The sequence below is a fragment of the Crocodylus porosus genome, unplaced genomic scaffold (genome assembly GCF_001723895.1).
Source record: "Crocodylus porosus isolate Cpor-Errol unplaced genomic scaffold, CroPor_comp1, whole genome shotgun sequence".
NCBI lineage: Eukaryota > Metazoa > Chordata > Crocodylia > Crocodylidae > Crocodylus > Crocodylus porosus.
In genome coordinates, this window is record NW_017728940.1 from 7152103 (window position 1) to 7165270 (window position 13168).

Consider the following 13168-nt stretch of genomic DNA (forward strand, 5'->3'; position numbering starts at 1 on the left):
CCCTATTGTACAGTGTCACTGAGGCTATCAAATTAGGGTCTATTGAAAAGCGTACTAGCAGCACTAAATTAAAATTACTGAGAAAAACAGACCTCCAGAAAACTCCTGGGTATATTCACATCTGAGAAGCTGGAACATTCTTAAAGATACTGATATTGCCATTTACATGATTAATAAAGTATTGATTATTTGTAGGAATTTAATCAGTTTTCAGGAAGTCAACAGAAGCTTGCATAGGGGCAAGACTTGGAAGATGGGTTTATTGTAGCGCAGAGGCTTCACAGATTAAGGAAGGAGGAAGGTGCCAGTGTAGCTGCTGGATGATTGATTGTGACCAACTCTGAAAAGGCTGTCACTAAGCTGATTCAGGTTCTCAACAATGCTGAGGCAATCAGATTTATAAACTTCTAACTCAGGTAGCAGGAGTAACAGGAAAAGTCCCATGGCTGTCAACAGGCTTCAGTATGTGTGCGCGCTATATGCAGTTCTTAAAAAAAAAAAAATCACAATTGGCACATGTGAAACAATCCTACTAACAATAGTTTCAAATACTGATCAAGAATTGGCCAAGATTTAAGTACTGACCACTTGGATTATGAACTAGTTTCCCTGTCTACACATGCATACGTAAAGGACAGTATTTAGTATCTGTACTCAAAACAATGCCACTTGGCCTTAGGGCTACTTGAAAATGTTAAGCCATTTTAACATTTTCCATCCTAATCCTTAGCTGCATGAGTTGAGAAAGGACATAGAAGAAAGCATATGTAACTAGTAAGGAGTTGTGGTCCCCTGGGAAGTATTTCAGGATCCATGAAAATTTAGCAGAAAAAGGATATGGTAAAATAGCTGACTTCTCCCAAAGGAAAGAGCCATATAATGGAAGCAACTTATTTGTTGAACTGACTGATCAAAATTATTTGAAATAACTTTTCACAATCTTGTTAGTTTTAAACATATGATTGAAGAGATTTCTTTTAGGTGCGTATGTGAACACAACAATATTATTTGGGGATTTGGCAAAAAAATCGTAATTAAACCAAAATCAGTGACCTTTCTAGGGTTACAAAAGAAAACAACATTGAGAACAAAACATGAGATAGAGTCTGTGAAACTACAAAACAGCCCACTGCATAGCACCTTTAAGGGCAATTTTTAATCCAGTTATTATTTATATGCCAGGCAAACCAAAGTTTCAGGGTTTCCTTGTTGCTTAGGCAAATATTTTCACAAGCTTTATAGGAATGGCAGAAATGGCCTGCTCTTCCTGGGACCACTGAAAAGTTTAATTCATGGTGGATACAGACAATGACATTTATTATATTCCTGAGGATGGTGAACATGCTCCAATCTATATCCAGGTGGAAGACCAAGTGATAAACATTAACTCAGATATCAGCAAGGAAAATGGCAAATGATCTTAAGTTGTCTTATAACAATCATATATGGGTTAAAATGGTTTCTTGTTTCAACATATGAACTTCAAAAGTTGTGATAAAGTCTTATCCTATACTGGCAACACACAGTTAGATGGAAAGATCATTTTAGAGGCTATAGCCCTTATTATTCCAGCCAATTCTCTCAGATATGTGTAGACATCAATCCTCACCCTGGTAAACCATTATTGCTGTCAGGGGAAATGAGCAGAATGACATAGGATTGAAAAACAACCTGAATAATGTTCTTCATAGGGAAAAGGTGCAATTTCCTAGCTGGATATAATGGGAAAAAAATGTGCATGTTATGGAAAAAATGTCCTTGTGACTACAAAATATTTTTGCTGTTGATGGGGAGAGAGAAAGACCTGATCAAAATAGTAATTGAATATGAATATGTGACAATATAACTTATTGATCCTTCTCCGGTTCTTCTTTTTAACTTGTGTGATAATTGACAATTGGAAGAGGAGGTAGGAATGGCAGCATACTCATTTTGAAAACCAGCTTTTTGGTTTTTTTACACGTGTCATACTCATCTATAGTGCCAGAACCTCTCTCTCACTTACAGGATTTCAGTGACAAAAGCAATGGCTCAGTTGAGCATGCGCTGTCCCCTAAAATGGTCTAAGAACGTAACACTTAATACAATTGTTCTTCCAGAGAAGGGCTACATAATGACAAGGGCTGGATAGCTCTCCCCAGATTTCATTATAGGCAATAGCAAGCCTAAAGATTTCTATTGTTGAAGATGGTATGTTACTTGAAAGGAATGGGAGCGATGCATATGTAGCTGACTGTGAGAAGCGGTCACCGATAATTATGCCAAAGACAAATTATGCTGATATTTTGATTTTAAAAGAGAAATTCAGTCCCTGTGTTTTATCTGATTTCTGAGATATCAGATCCTCTGAGTACATAATCCCTCAGATCTTATTCTAGGAAAATGTGATACCTGTTCAAAGGACTGGCACAGGTTTGACGGGACTGTGTGAATCCAGCATTTGTGGATTCACACAGAAGATGGGAATTCTTGAGTCATTACCCATAAAATGGACCTTCTGTTTGTGCAATAGATAATGGTATTCCAAATCAAGCTTAAACTTTGTATGCAGTGTAGAAACACAGAGAAAAGTTTTCCATGGTTCCACAAAAATAATTGGTTCTGCAACCTTGGTGAAATATGGGTGACTGAGAAAGATAATTACATTGATCCAGGGAACAGTGGTGGCTTATGAGTGGACAGGATAACTGAAATACTTACATTATTAAAAAATGTATAAAGAACAATATGCACACTTGATAATTTTGCAGAAGACAACAAAAACATTTATTTTCTTATGTGCCAAGTCTAAGAATATTAGACTGCCAGAGGGAAATTTGTGACTGAGCTTCTTCCCAGAAGTCTTTTTCTCCTTTGCATCAATCCCTTGCAGTTGAGGATGATTGTTTTCCATAGATTGTCTTATCTTTGGGTCCAAAGATGGCTGGCAAGGTTGATCGGGAATCAACAGACTGCTGCAACTTGGGCACATGTTTCTGTCTGTGATATGCTGTTTCTGCCACTTGCACTTTACCATCTCCTGTTGTTGTCGTGAGGTTTTGAAGTACTGAGATCCTTGCAGCAGACTCTTCCCCCATTTGGAGTGGTCCTCAGTGAAAGTTTCCCACGAGTTAATGTCAATGTTGCATTTTTCAAGTTGGCCTTGAGGACACCTTTGAAGTGCTTTCTGTGCCCTGGTACTTGAAGTAGTTCAGTTTGTGAGCACCATTTTTGGAAACAATCTGAGCAGCATAGTGATAAGAGGAAAAGACACATGTTCTCAGTGAACTAGAAGAGAACGTCATTTTCCAGGGCACCATGAGAAGGGCTGCCTATCTGGAGAGCCTGGTAATAATGAGATCTATGGAGGAAATTGGGATGTATGTGGGAGGAGCTGGAGATGATGTTCTCTATCCAGGAGAAGGCTGGGCCACAGTCTGCAGTGGCTCTGCTTTGGACACTGCTTTTTAAAGCAGACTCTCATAACCACCTATGAGTGCTACAGAACCTAGCCCCTGCTCCATGACAAATCGGTAACACCAATGGTCACTTGCATAACGGGGATGTGGGGTGGGTGGCAAATGGGGCACCAGCCCTAGGCACCAACTTAGAAGGGACATAGTGTGGCCCCTAGCCCCCCCAGGAGTCTTTGCCATGCCCAGCACAGCCCCCTACCACCCAGCTGTAGGAGCTGGGTAGATGCAGCTTCATGTCAGGTAGTAAATCTAAAAAAAAGTGGGGGAGAACCAAGGTGAGTGGAATGGTGCCCTGGCCCTGAGGAGGCTTGCTACAAGAAGTGCATCAAGGGGAGGGGGGAAGTGAACCTGATCCTGAACGCAATGATCCTGTCCCTTAGCTGCTGCAAAGGAGCTTGTGAGCTACTGTGGTTGCTGCTGTAGCAGTATGGGCTCCGGGTGCTGCCTGAGTCCATGCTGCTATAGCAGCAACCACAGCAGTAGCAGCTGCCCCTCAAGTACAGAGGGCCAGAGCAGGTAAGATGCCACCCCTCCTTTTCATCCCCTCCCCCCACTCTCCAGAGGTCAGTATAAATCCCACCCCCCCACCCCCTTCATGCCAGGCGCTAAAAGAGTTCATTACACTTTTGCCAAAGGTGACCTGTAGTTAGGTGCTGATGATGGGATTGGCACAAGTCATGCTAACATCGTAATAGGAACTGATGAAAGTGGTTTCTTAGGTAAAAATATTGGATTTTAACTTCTCCAGCCAAATGAGGGTTTTGATGCATTTCAGGGTTGGGAATGAAGAAACATAGAGCCACAGGTTATAATTGTAACCCTTGCCAGCACACTAGGCCAGGCAATATGCCAGATTCTGGAACCTCAGGGTGCCAGTAGACCTGAGGACCACCTCAGTTCCTCACCCTCACTGCCCAAGAATTTATTTTAAGTCCAATAAACAAATAGGTTTCTTTATTATACACAAGTAGACACAGAAAAGAAATGATAATATTATATTAATAAGAAAACCAACAATTTGAGTATAATTTACAACTGCAACAATAGATGAATAATTCCACCACTCTGGGTGGTCCCACTTGCATCAAACAACCATTCACCTGGTTATAAGACTTTAAAACAGTTCCCCCCACCCCCCAGCCCAGGTTGATTTCCCCTTGGTCACCCTCTCCTTTGCATAACAACCAATGGCAATACAGCTTTAACTATGATCCACCACTAGGTGGCAGAGGTGAGGCTTCTTCTGCTTCAGGGAAGGTGGACTCTTTGATCTGTCTTGGTAACTCAGCAAAAAAACAAGTCTCTGATCAGCCACTGAAGGTAATAGGCTTCTTTTCTTTAGTTTCCTTCTGAAAGATACACCTCCTGCAAACACTAGGGGTTAAGTGTCCCCTCACACACCCAGGCAGATTTGGGATTCTAACAGCCCACTCCCTCTCTGGACTCTCTCCCCCAGCACCTCCACATGCAGACAGGGGATTCCCTCTGCAGGCCTCTGTCCCTGCAATACAAGCCTTTCCAGCCCAAACAGAGAACTTCCCTCTGCAGATCTCTGACCAGGCAGCTTCTCCCAGCTCCCAGCTAGCTTACCAACCCCTCCCCACCCTTTCCCTGGGTACCTGTGTCCCTGATTGCACAGCTCCAACCTGGGTGGGGAATCAGCTTCTCCTGGGATGACTCAAGCTCTCCACTGCCCTGAAGTCTGCTCCCCAGCAAGCCTCAGGTCCCTTCCCTCTGCCTTGGGGAGGGGGGGGAGGAGGGGCTGAGTCTCTGCCCCTCCCCCTAGACTGGTGTAATTCTCCTGCAGCTTCTCTCTCCAGCTGCTTTTCCTTTGCTCAGCTTTTATGGCTTTGTAGTAGCCAATCAGGGCCTGGAGTTTGCAATGGGGGGCTCTGGCTACAGTTCAAATCCTCCAGTAAAAAACATGCATTGTGCACAGCATACCCTCCATTTGGAAAAGCTATTGTACCCTCTGCAATTTTTTTGCCACCTTTTTTGCAAAGTTCTTAGGCACAGCACACCCACCCAGCCTGCAGCCAAGCAAGCTTTTGCAGCTATTACATAATAATAGACCATTTTTCAAAGGACTAAGCAAAGGATACCATTTATTTAGAAACTGCCTCTGACCACAACAAAGTGAAGCTGAACAGATGAAGAGATTCATTGGAGATGGCATTTTCTGATGATACTGTGACTAGCTTGTTGTAATAGGTCCTTATAACAAACATGGACCCCAGGGGTGACCATGATGCCCTTTGGTGGTCAACCTGCTCCTGTTATGTCTTTGGTCCTTTAAGTACTCTTCCCTTTCTGCTCTCCTGCCACACCTTGATGGAAATAAGTACTTAGAAAACGGAAGCTGCCCTTGGGATTCCTGAGCAAGATTTCATCCATTCCTGAGCTTAGGCCTCATTACTTATTACTTTAAAAGTCAGTCTTATGGGCTCCATCCTCCCCAATATCCATGCCCATGCCTTGCAGATGTCACCATTCACCCTCTGCCCACACCTGGACACGTCACCCATCTTGACTAGTCCCAGGTGTGGCCCAGATACCTGGGTCCCTGACCCTGATCCTGCTTCTCCTGAGTCACTGGGCCTCCTGGCCCTGACTCCACCCTTCTCTGAGCTGTGAGTCCCTGACCCTGTCAGTCTCTGACTTGGCTGTCCTGGTCTTTGATCCCTCTCCCCAGACCCTGGCCCCACTCCTAAGCCAGTTGAGATTTGAGATCTCCAGGGTCCCTGACCCAAACAGTCTCTAGCTTTGGCCCATCCTTGACCTTTGGCCCTCCTGGGCTATGACCTCACACCTAAGCCACTTGAGACCTCTGATAGGGCTGTGCGAGGCTTCGGACAGAGCTTCAGGTCTAGAGAAGCTTGGGATGCTTTGGGGTCTGAAGCAGCACACCTGAGTCGAAGCGCTGCCTCGTTTGGCTTTCCCAAGCCGTTTGGAGCTGCCTCGGAGATCCGGCCATAAGGTTTAATGGGGAAACAATAAAAGATCTATAACTTTGTTGGTTTTTGTCTGATTTGGATGAAATTTTCTTGAGTTGTAGACTCTGTAGAGCACATGAAGGCTGCCAAATTTCAAGAAGATCAGCACAGGGTTTTGGCGGTAGCTGTACTCCAAATTCTTGAAAGTAAAACTCATGTCACATCTAGGCATTACAACATAAGGGGGTGAAAACTGCAGGGGTGCTGGCCTATGCTGAGGCCACAATGTTTGCCAGGTTTCGAGAAGATCGGTGTAGGGGCTTGGGGGGAACTGCACCCCAAATTCTTGGGGCATGGGAGACACTGCTGCAGGCCTGGCTGCTAAGCTACTGTGTTACCAGTTACAGATCAATCATGATTCACTCAGGGACCAGCTCAATACACAGGACCTAGGTAATGTAGCCAGTTAATTGCCATCAATTAGCACCTTCAAAACCAGACTAAGGAGAGGAAAGAATCAATACAACCAACTGCCCCAAGACAGAGACAGTCAGTCCCACAAGCACCCATGGTGCAAGTTTTGCCTGTCAGCAGCTAGGGGTGCAGGGCCCCAGAGCCCCCCTGCACTGATCTCCTCGACAGCTGGCAAGCGTCACAGCAGGGGCCACCATCCCTGCAGCTGCCACCATGCTGTGTCTTAGCACACGCAGAGTCACCCATGGCACGAGTTTTGCTTGTCTGCCGCTTGAGGTACAGTTCCCCCAAACCCCTGCACCGATCTTCTTGAAACTTGGCAGGCTTTGTGGCCTCAGTAAGAGCTACCTTCCCTGCAGTTTTGACCCCCCTGTGTTGTTGTCCTCTGGCAGAAGCCACAACCGTCGAGGCACTGAGGGTGCCTGTACATGTTTGGGACACCCAGTCCAATGTGTTCTAACTAGAAAGCACTGGAGCAGGCTGGTTTAACTGAGTCTGCTGGAGCCGCTTCAGCCAAATCAAGGTGGAAACCCGGTCCAGAGCTATGGATCCGATTGCAGCCATCTGAAGCGGCTGGATCTGAAGCTGGATTGGATCGCTGCTGCCTCACACAGGCCTAACTTCTGGACTCCCTGGCCCTGCTCAGCACTCCTGGACTACAAGTCCTTATCTCTGCCTCTCACCATTTGTGTGTTATGGGTCCCTGACCCCACTTGCTCTCATGACCATTTGGCTGTGACCAACTGCTTTTCAGCCTTGGACCCTATCTTTTGGACCCTGGCCCCACCTCCAGGCCAGCTGAGACCACCATTGTCCCTCGTCTCAGTCCCCAGACCACTAGCCTGCTTATCCCAGCTTAGGTGTTTGCCAGGAGCCTGGCTGCAGCCCTGCTGTTCACAAGTCCTTTGCATCTTGGATGCTAGGATCAGACTACTGCCACAGCTCAGGCTCTGGGTTTATACATTGTAAACCCAGTCCTCTTTTAGGTCACATGACTCCTGATTGCCTCCAGCAGCACCTGAAGACTGCTCCATCTCTGCCTTCTCTTAAAATAGCAGAAGCACCAAGCCTCCTGCTACAGTCCTGTAACAGGACTCCCTTTGTTTCCCATCACAAAGGAATAACGGAAAAGGAAAAGGGACCCTTTAAGAGGAATACCTTAGACTGGGAGGCCTACCCCAGCAGGGATATAGGGGGAGGGCTCCTGCATGGAAGGGCAGAAGAGCCCTAATGGTGTCAGCTGGAGGATCAGCTGCTGAAGAGGACTGAGCCCATCATGTGCAGACTGTGAGCAGATCTGTGGCAAGTCTGGGGCTAGAGACACCTGGTGAGGACGGAAGGGGCTTGAACACAGGCCAGGGCTAGTGATAGCTAAATAGAGGCTATGAATAGATCTGAAGAAAGGCCTGTGCTGGGAGGAGCCCAGCAGCAGCAGAGAGTGATTTGGACAAAGGGGAAGGCCAGGGCCCAGGAGGCCTGACAATGAACCCAAAATTATTATGAGGTGTGGGGTGGCTGTCAGGAAAGGCACTTTGAAAGAGACCCTTTGAAATGCGGGGATGCTGAATACACGTGATGGCAGCCTGCTGGAGTGTTCTAATTAAAAAGCTCCAGCAGACTCAATTAAACCAGCCTGCTCCAGTGCTTTCTAATTAGAACACGTTGGAGTGGGTGTCCCAAACATGTACAGGCACCCTCAGTGCCTCAAGGGTTGTGGCTTCTGCCAGAGGACAACAAATTAGAACTGCCTAATGCCTCAGCAAGGTCATGTTTCTGTCAGGGCACTATCCCTTAGCCTTTCTCCAAGCAAGGACTACCAGCAAGGCAGTGGGCGCTAGGGTTTTGAGGCATCTTATACTCACCTTACTCTGGAGGTTGCAACATTGTGGTCATGAATGACTGGTACCCCCTGAATCTGGGGGGGAGGGGGCACCCACAGAACCCGCCGATGCGGCGGCAGCCCTGTCGGGGGGGGCACCAGCCCTACCGACAGCATCAATGCTGGCTGTTGGGGGGCACCAGCCCCTGCAGGGGGGGCATGTACACCTCCGTGCACCCCCTACCAGTTGCCTATGATTGTGATATTTTATAGGAACTGTCCTGCCACAAGTAGTCCCATTATGTTGCCACAAAGCCCTCCAGTAGGATGCTGTTTATAGTCATACCCAGGACCAAAGAGGGATATAGACATTTGTCAAAGAAGTTTGGGCCTGTGACCTAACACTTTTTGGTGATCACTTAGAAAGTATATTGACTTGTCTTCTGACACCACTTGTTTTCCAGGGTACGATGGGTAGACTGCAATGAGTTATAACCCATAGGGATTGATGCCCAGGATAACTGACCTGGACAATAAGAAGGACAGCAGAAAGCAAATAAGAAATTTGACATTATCTTTCAGCTAGTTAGTTCATTTCCTTTGAGAAAAAGCTGGCTTCTGTGTTTTTTGTGCCTCATTTGTTTCCATGTAAACATTTTTGGACTATGTGACTTTGAAGAAGTTGACTAAGACACTTAGAAAGTTAATTTTTTTAGCTACAAAACATGGAACCACAGCAAGATCTGTTGTTCTGCCGCATGTGGGGTGTTTTCTCAGGTGGAAAACATAACTTGGATATGTGTTCAGTGGCAACAGCTCAGAAAAATTTATTGTCATTAGACCATACAAAATTTCTTCTGATTGTTATTAAAGGAAGTACTTAATAGCCATGCAGTAACAGTTGCATCATGTAGGCATATCTAGATGCACCCAGTCTAATTTAGGGAAGTTTTGTCCTTGAGAGGTAGAGACACCATATGTTATTCAGACTTCCCTAACTCTCCATGAGTGACAGGTCTCCCAACCCCTGTATTTATACTGTGCGTCTCCCCACAGTCTCATGCCAGTTCTCATCTCTCTGTTTGTTGAGTTGTTCATCTCTACTTGTTTCATTTGCCAAGTTTACAAACCTGCACTTTGGTTCTTGTGACCTCTGTCTCATTACTGAGTTCTTACTTTTTACATTTGTCCTTGAATTTTTAGCTGCTGTTTTCATACTCCCTTCAGGGTCTTTTTGCTCATTAGTGTATTTTTTTTTCCTTTCTTTTCGGGTCATCCGACAGTCATGATGCTCCTTTCTTCCATACTGCTTTTTGGCACTATAGCTTACTGTAGCTTAGCGTAATTATGGTCTAGTACAACCAGAACTCTCACAAGATCCATTTTGCCATAAACTTAAACTGCCAACTAGTTTTTGCCAACCATATTTTTTTATGTTTCCTGTATAATAGCCATTGAAGGGTTACTTACCTAACCAGAGGGTGTACCACAGTTACCATGAATGACATATGCCCCTGGAGGTTGCGGGGGCATGGCAGCTGCCTGCAGGCGGCAGCAGCAGTGGTGGTGGCAATGGCAGGGGCATGGCAGTGGTGAGCGGGCAGCTCCCACAGGAAGCCGTGGCCATGTCAGTGGCGGGGTGGAGGGGATGGCGAGTGCCAACCAGAGGTCGGCAACCACCCACAGATGCCGCCGGCAGCATCAGCGGTGGGCATCAATGATCAGTGACCATCTGCAGATGCTGCCAGCAGTGTCAGCAGCAGGGGAGTGGGAAGTGGCGACTGCCCACAGGCACCATCAGCGTCAGCGGCGCTTCTGTCAGGGGGTGCACGTGCACCCGCATGCACCCCCTATGCATCATCAATCACAATTAGTCTTTTCTCTTTGGGGATATGGTACTGGGGCAAAGGAAATTTGTCCCAAAAGAGACCCTGTGTTCCGGGCAAAATTAAGCTGTCCTAGATGGGGACATCTTGATACAGGTAAAGAATGGAAAAACTCCAGCCAGGGAAACCGAAGAGGGACGGCTAGGGAGAGCCCGTGAAAATCCTAGCCTCAGGATGGGCTGGGAGGGGTTTTTTAAAAGCAGGCAGCTTTTCCCAGCCTAGGGAGAGGGAAAGGGGGAGAGAAGGGCACATCCTGCAGGGAGAGGGCTGAGCAGGCCCAGCTGCAGTGACTCGCCCCCCTCCAGAGCCTGCTGGAGGTGTGGTGAACTGAGGAGCACTCACGGCCCCAGGACTTGAGCCCGCGCATGGAGCATGCGAGTTTGTTTGTGGGTGGAGCAAGCCCCCTGGTTAGTGTGTGTGTGTGGGTGTGTAATTTAAAGGAAGGGTGTGTGGCCACAGAAGCCCAGCCCAGCGCGTCCCAGTACTCAGACAAGGGGAGGTGAGACTTGGGGATCTACCCCCAGTTTGTCAGTGTGTGTGTAACCTAAAGGGAGGGCACAGACTGCAGGAACCCAACCCAGTACACCCGTATGTTCACCCATGGGGGAAGTGTATCTGCTTTAGCCTGTAGCCCGAGCTGTGTGGCCCATTGTGCAGGGGCCACAGACTGGGGCAGTGTGCATTGCACATTGCAGGGACCCAGATGTGGGAGCAACTGCCAGCAGTGCAGTGACACCTGGGACAGCATGAGAGGACCCCAGCCACGAAGGACTCCCACAGTGCAGCAGGAGGAGCTGGGGATTGTGTGTAAATTCATTGTGCATAAAGGCCATTAGTAATGTGTGTAAATAAGTATCCAATAGCTCATGTTGCAAATATTAAGCAATTTATTTATTAGTGCTTCAGCATTTAAGTATTGTTCAGGCTTCTCCTTTAACCTATATCTCACCTGAGAAGTTATCAGTTTATGAGCCCAGTAGGCACCCAAGTAACTATCTCCTTACCACCAGTGCTTCTTTTGTGTACTGTATATAGAGTTATTTGGTAGCAATTTGTAATTTGTATCCACTTTAGTTATACAGTATCTTGTTCTGTAAACAATTAAATTGTATATAATCAAATATTTGTAAATAATTATATCAGTGGCTGCAAAGGGTTTGTAAAAGGGACCTTCTCTGCAAGAAAGCCCTGTTCAGCTCCTAGGAAAGCCCAGTAAGGCTTATGCTACTGGGCACCCCAGGCTACCCACACTCGGATGTGGCACACGGGTAGTGCTGTGCGCCAGGATCACACATGGATACTTGTTCACCAAAAACTAAAACTGTACCACAAGCCCCTTTGCAGAAAAGCCACATGAAATTATAACAAGTTTCAGTTCCTAGCAACTGGATCTGATTTCGAACCAGTTTGTTTTAACTTTGCTCTGTTTCCTAACAATTCGTAATATTACATTAATAAACCAATACAAGTAATTAAATATGCACCCTGTCTTTCTATAGGGCTTGAGAAGCCTTACAACTTCTCTGGTGGCATATGTTGGTGAGATTTGCTGTCTGTCTCCAACTGTTGTTTGACACATTTTTGTAAAGAGATCTTTTGTAAAGAGATCTTTAATTCACAAGATGGAAATAAGATGAGAACTACACTAATGAATTCCTTGGGTCCTTATTCACTTTTTACTCAGGCATAAGAGGATTTCATTATATATTGGCTCCTGTCATTTCCTCTGCTTGACCATGTCTGATCACAGTGTAGGTATGGAATTCCATGCAAACCAGAAAAGATAAACAGACCCAGAAATCGGCCAAAGGCCAGCCTCTCTGTGTGATATTTGCCACCAAGCTCCCTATTCCCATTAGCACTGATGGATATGTATTGTCTACATACATTTTATTGGGGGTGTGCAAACCGGGCCCTATTTGATTCAGATTCATCCCAAATTGGGGACAGTGATTCAATTAATTGATTTGGATCACTGTCCCTGATTCGATTCAGCCAAATCCGAATCTGAATATTCGATCCTGATTCAGAGAATCAGCGATTCAGACATAGACACAGCTTTAAATGTTTTTTCAACCTACCTTGAGGTACCCTGAGGTACCAGTATGGCTCATGAACACTCAGTGGTGGGGCAGATGGAGCCGGGTGGTCACTCACATGCTTGGTGGATATTGATCATGGTGTCTAAAAAAAAAAAACTTCAGGTTTTTGGTCCAAATGATCCCCATGAGTTGTCACAACTCCTCAGTGCAGTGACAGCTGCACTATATGGGGAGGTAGGGGTGGCTAATTGAGGCTATTCTCCCTTAAGCGTCAGTATTAAGCTTAGTCCTCTGGCGTAGTTCTGTGCTTCAGGGACTGAGGCAGGTCTTTTGGGAGGACCGTTCCTGACAGCTTTCTGTTGTAGCCTTTCTGAATTCTTTGCAACAGGAGAATTGCTTTATTATTTTCCTGTAGTGAAATATTGAGTGAAAACTAAGAGCTAGCATTTTCCAATGGGTTCCTTCTGTCTGTCAAAGCATGCCTTGAGTCTAAAAAAGTTGAGAACCACTGCACTGGAAAACAGAATAATGGTTCAGCTGAGCTGGGGTTAGCACTAAT